The sequence below is a fragment of the Rosa chinensis genome, chromosome 2, assembly GCF_002994745.2.
Source record: "Rosa chinensis cultivar Old Blush chromosome 2, RchiOBHm-V2, whole genome shotgun sequence".
Taxonomy (NCBI): Eukaryota; Viridiplantae; Streptophyta; class Magnoliopsida; order Rosales; family Rosaceae; genus Rosa; species Rosa chinensis.
Window position 1 is genome coordinate 75,427,931 of NC_037089.1, and position 6,056 is coordinate 75,433,986.

Consider the following 6,056-nt stretch of genomic DNA (forward strand, 5'->3'; position numbering starts at 1 on the left):
AAATTTCTGAGCGTAGTCGCTTCCAAGAAATTAGGAATTTTCTGAGCGTAGTCGCTTCTAAGAAAATCCGATTCCAAGAGGGGTTTTTGGATTAGATCGAAACAACGATGTATGTGGTCGATCTTTTTCTTCTCAACAAACTCTAAGTTTGGAAGACTCTACAAGCTCTAAGCTTGGAGTGAGCGCGAACCCCCACAGTTCGGCTATTGGTCTCCCCTATGTAGAGAAAGGGGGGTAGAAGAAGGGATGTTGGAAGTCCCCGAGAAAATAAGAAGAAATTGAAAAACTTCACAAAAACGGGAACTTTTAGAAAAATTACCTTAAAAAATGGTCGGAAAAGTCGTCGCCGGAAAGTTACTGTAGATGCAGGAGTTACTGTAGCTGATCGGAAAGTCGCCGGAAAATGGCCGGAAAAGTGTCTGGGAAAGTCGCCGGAAGTCGGCCGGAAAAGTCGCCGGCGGTGGTTGACCGGAGGGTTGACATGCGTTGACTGTGGTTGACCGGCCTGCTGACGTGGCACAGGTGGCTGACGTGGCTGCTGATTGGATGCCTGCGTGGCTTGCTGACGTGGACGCAAGGATGACGTCAGCAGGGTCTTGTTATTGGGCTTCAGGCTGCTGGGCCTCAGGCAGCGGCTTGGGCTGCGGCTCTGCTTCTCCCTTTTTTTTTTTTTTTTTTTTTCTTTCTTTCTGCCGGTTCGGTATCAAGCTTTTCTGGTGGCCGGTTCGGACGATTCTAGGCCGGTTCCGGTGGAGGATTTTCCGGTTCCGGGTTTCTGGGATGGAGGTGCTGCAAGGAGACCAGTATGGCTGCAGGAGGTGGTGAGGAAAGCTTTGAACCGGGCAGGGGAACTTTGGCTTCTTCCGGTGGCCGGTTCGGTGGTTTGCCGGCCGGTTCTGGGGATGGGGCCGCCGGTTTCGGACTCCTGGAGTTAAGATCTTCGAGTTGGGCGGCTGAGGTTTCTGGGATTTGAAGGCTACAAATTTAGGGTTTCAGGGTTAGGGCTCGTGCTGATAACGTGTTTTAGAGAAACTGAATTTGAGAGGAATTTGCTGTGTATTCTCATTGATAATAGGGGCCTCTTTATATAGAGGATTACAATGCATATAATCTCAATCAGACAAGGAAAGTAATTCTACATTGATTAGGATTCAAGATCCTTCTATTTAAATCCTATTACCACTAGGTCAAGTAACCTAGAGTTTGGGCTAAACACAAATTAGGTTTTCCTTGAACAACAACACATTTGTCATTAATTTGTAATATTGTCTATATACATGTAAATATTTTCTTAAATGGAGTAAATACCAAAATGTTTACCTCAATTACACAATCGAGAACCATATTACATGAATGAGGACATATGTTTTATTTGGTAGAAAATATGAAGATTTACCACTTGTACAACACATTTGTCGTCAATGTTGTAAAATGGTTCATAAACTGGTAGATATTGTCTTAGAAATTGTAATTACCATAAACAGGACAATTATTACAAATTTTTAATCATTTGTCCTTATATTCGTAATAAGCGATGTCAGAGATGTAATTATTTTCTCAATGAGGAAGATTACACAAGGTACAACCCCAATTACACAATCGAGAAGTAAATTATGTGATTGAGGACACATGCTCTATTTAGTATTAATATTAAGACTTACCAGTTGTAGAACACATTTGTCTTCAATTTTGTAAAATAGTTCATAAACTAGTAAATGTTGTCTTAGAACTTGTAATTACCAAAAATAGGACATTTATTACAATATTTTTGATTATTTGTCCTTACATTCGTAATAATCAATCCAAGAGATGTAACTATTTTCTCAATACAAAATACTACACAGTTACACATTCGAGAACCATATTACGTGAATGAGGACACTTGCTGTATTTGATATGAAATATGAAGATTTACCACTTGTACAACACATTTGTCGTAAATGTTGTAAAATGGTTCATAAATTGGTAAATATTGTCTTAGACCTTGTAATTACCACAAATAGGACAATTATTACAAAATTTTAATCATTTGTCCTTATATTCGTAATAAGCGTTGTCAGAGATGTAATTATTTTCTCAATGAGGAAGATTACACAAGGTACAACCCCAATTATACAACCGAGAAGTAAATTATGTAATTGAGGACACATCTTGGTATTAATATTAAGAATTACCATTTGGAGAACACATTTGTCTTCAATTTTGTAAAATAGTTCATAAACTAGTAAATGTTGTATTAGACCTTGTAATTACTAAAAATAGGACATTTATTACAATATTTTTGAGTATTTGTCCTTACATTCATAATAATCGATCCAAGAGATGTAACTATTTTCTCAATACGGAACATTACACAAAATACTACCAAGTTACACATTCGAGAACCATATTACGTGAATGAGGACACTTGCACTATTTGGTATGAAATATGAAGATTTACCACCTATACAACACATTTGTCGTCAATCTTGTAAAATGGTTCATAAATTGGTAAATATTGTTGTAGACCTTGTAATTACTACAAACAGGACAGTTATTACAAATTTTTATTCATTTATCCTTATATTTGTAATAAGCGTTATCAGAGATGTAATTATTTTCTCAATGAGGAAGATTACACAAGGAAGACTTGAACAGGAATAGTGTAGTTAGAGGGGGGACTTGCTTCCCAGAAGTTACCTTACTTGGATATCCAGGTGTGCTAGACCTTACTTGGATAATGGTAGAAGTAAAGTATTGTCGATACCTTAATTGAATGTTGAAGGCTTTGTATGGTTTTGAGATTCCATTGAACTGCATGTTGATATATGTATAATTGTCCTATTCTGGAGTTAAGTTGCAGATTCGGGTGAGTTTGGCAGAAACTAAATTATAGTTAAAGGTTTGGTTTGGTGTTGTGGAAATTAGTTGTTCGCTTGAACTATTTACGTGATTTAGGATTGGTCGAAATTGGTATATAGGTGAAGCTCTCGGCAGTCTGGGTTGCACCCGTTTGTGGAAGCTGATTGCACGGGTGCTTGCTGCAAGCTGGGCTGTTACTGCCAACTCTTCAACACTCTGACTGCATCTTTGGTGTAATGTTGGAGAACACACTGAATGAAGTGAATCTGTTCCTAGTTCGAGAACAGAAATAAGCTGTGTGTATCATCATAGTCACACACCAGAGTACAATTGTATTTGATAATTAGGGCAATGATGCAGACAGCAATATGATCTCGGACGTTACCAATAGCATATAATCTGTTCATAATTTTAGGTGACCATTCATATGTTCATATATGATTCCCCTCAATTATTTCCTACATGAAGTGTGGTGGCAAGTCTGGTGAACTAAAAGTGAAAGTGTTTTTTACACGTACATTTATGGGGGTGATCGGAACTACTCTCAACAATGGTCCAGAGACATAAACATGCGTTTCTAGAGTTCAAGGACTTGAAACATAGATCATTAGGAGACTCTAGATTACCGTCCACCTCCAAGGCTTGTTCTCGTAGAGTTTTGAAATGAACAATAACAATCGGTTGAAAAAAAAATATGAGCACCTCTGCAACCATTCCGGTATTAAATTTTGACCAATGTATCGTCAGCATCATCAAACCTATTGTTTTCATGTTATCAACCAGAAATTTCAATCATCTCCATCAAACCTACCGTTTTCCTTTAAATTTTTGTCAATACAAAACCTTTTAAAGCCTTTGTTTTCACGTAGCTAAACCTTTTAAAGCCTCTGTTTTCATATACTGTTGTAACCATGTAATGCAAATGTAAATTCACGACATTCCCATTTCTTACTGTGACAACAGAAAATGTACTCGTTCATAATACTGTAAATCTATGTGTTCCAGTCATTCACTAAAAAGACTTGGCAAATGATTCTTACAAGTTACAAACAATTTTGTTAGTCATTTGAAAATCTGCAATCTTATGCCAACCAACCCATATGATGGGTACATAAAAAGGTACAAATGAGAGGTGCGATATACATCAGACTATTTTGGAAGTTTCCTATTGCTTTTTATGCAGTCTTGAGTTAGGGGAGTTACAACGCCAAGGGTGAGAGAGGTTGTCTTGCTGATTCTTGGTCACTGAAATCGATCTTCCCCTGAATCGGGCTGCTGCTCATCACCTTAGAGCTAGATTTTCACTTGTTTGACTGCAAAAGGGGAGAATGCATAAAATTAGATCCTACTACAATTTCATGGACATGAAATGCCAAGGAAAGTATAAGAGCATAGTAAAACATGCAATCAAAGCTATTCTTCTCCCTTTCTCTCACCTTCGTTGATACATCAGTATGCTTTCCATCAGAACCAGAATTGTTTCTTTCCTTGCGGTACTGCTTTAGTAATCTTTTGTTAGCTTCATCTAACACTTTGTTTTCTTCGAAAAGCAATTTGACCTGCATTCATCATAATATATATGGGATATCATTAGTTCATTCCACTATATCAGGTTTGAGATGGAAGTGGAAGAATCAATATTAGAAAACGTTCTGCTCTTCTCACCTCCTCTTCAGCAGAAAGAAGATTGATCCTTTGATGTTCTTTATCCTTCTCCAGTGTTTCATTATTCTTCTAAAGTGTTTTCAAGGCAGCAACTAGCGATAAAACTTTTTGAGATGACGGCCTCAAGCTGCCATGTAAAGGAAAAGAAATTTTAAGCATTCTTTGACTTCAGAAAATATAAATTGACACACATATATCAGCAGCAGATGAAAGTAGACTGGGCAATTCAAAATGTCGGCAGTAAAACAATAATCTGCCACAAAAATGACTCAAAAAGAAATGCAACTTGTAATCTATCTAAAACCATTTGAAAATAGGACCAGAAAACTTGAAGCACAAATAATTCTCAGTAATGGAAGTACAAACAATTCTACAAATAGTTTCCACAATCATTCGAACACTCTGATTGCAATTCCCATCCAAATTACCAAACTGTGTCCATCCAATAAACCAACTTATCAACAAGTCAACAGGCAACAGCTCGATCAACTAATGGAGATATTCAGAAATGCAGCAACTTGAAGCTCAATCAATTTAATGATTTTAATCATACAATTTGATTATACATTCATACAAATATACAATACCCAGCAACTTACCAAGCTTGATTTCAGCAACTAACCAAGCTTGAAGAGTGAAACCAAGAATGTAAGTGAAAACCCAGAAACCGAATCCAGAGTGTAACCAACAGTTTCTGGCTTTCTGCTTTGCTGCTTGAGGAAGAGAGCAACCAAGTTCGAGACTTCAAGGCCATTCGACTGAAAACCCAGAAAGTAGTAGAGATGTTCATGAGATACAGATCGATTGAAAAGTAAAAACCCAGAAATTTCGATAAACTATTTGACTTACCACCGTTAGTCCGTCACCGTCGAGTATAGAAAGGGTCGTCGAGGAGAGAGGCTGAGATGGAAAGGGTCCATGCCGCAGAGAGAGAACCCGTGGGCTGGAGGCTGAAGAGGACTGGAGGAGCAGTGGAGTGGAGGGGCGCGGTGGAACAGAGGGAGACTGAGGCAGAGTCGCGCAAAGAGAGAGAGTCGTGGTGGCACAGCGAAGCGGAGGCCCGACGCTGGAGGCACGGTGACGAACTGAGAGTGACGGCGAAACGGGATACCTTCTGAATAGGTCAGCTTGTTTCGAATATCCATGACCCTTGGATATATTACTGATCCAACGGTCCCAAATATTCACAAAACACACAGTATGGGATACCCCACAGTACTGTAGAATTTCCCACGATGCCATAGTTCCTTTTTTTGAGAATTTTTTCCTTTTAAAAAAAGAGAATCAAATGATTTCACTCCTACCCCCACTACTAGCAAATTACCCATTACACATGTGTATAACGCTTTATACACACTGAAATCTGTATGCGTAGGCCATTACCTACCCTACATTCACAAATTCGTTGTCTGTGACATTTGGGTGGGTGGCTGTTGGTCTCTCGGTACGGATAAAAAAAGTCTGTGTGAAGTTTTGAGTGGGACCCACCCAGCTATCAGCTGCTTCATATCAATCAAATCAACTGAAAATATCAGTGTGAGTTGAGGCCA

The 6,056-nt window shown here is 38.6% G+C and overlaps 2 long non-coding RNA genes across 2 annotated transcripts; both read right to left on the reverse strand.

Moving 5' to 3' along the window:
* Nucleotides 1–3,823: 3,823 nt before the first annotated feature.
* Nucleotides 3,824–4,588, reverse strand: LOC112189820. The gene is made up of 3 exons (XR_002932097.2): nucleotides 4,507–4,588; nucleotides 4,278–4,400; nucleotides 3,824–4,154 (listed from the first exon to the last, which is right to left on the reverse strand). It is a non-coding gene; the product is annotated as an uncharacterized LOC112189820 (long non-coding RNA).
* Nucleotides 4,589–4,592: 4 nt separating this feature from the next.
* LOC112189821 lies at nucleotides 4,593–5,389 on the reverse strand. Its single transcript, XR_002932099.2, has 3 exons — nucleotides 5,356–5,389; nucleotides 5,106–5,264; nucleotides 4,593–4,633 (listed from the first exon to the last, which is right to left on the reverse strand). It is a non-coding gene; the product is annotated as an uncharacterized LOC112189821 (long non-coding RNA).
* Nucleotides 5,390–6,056: the final 667 nt, after the last annotated feature.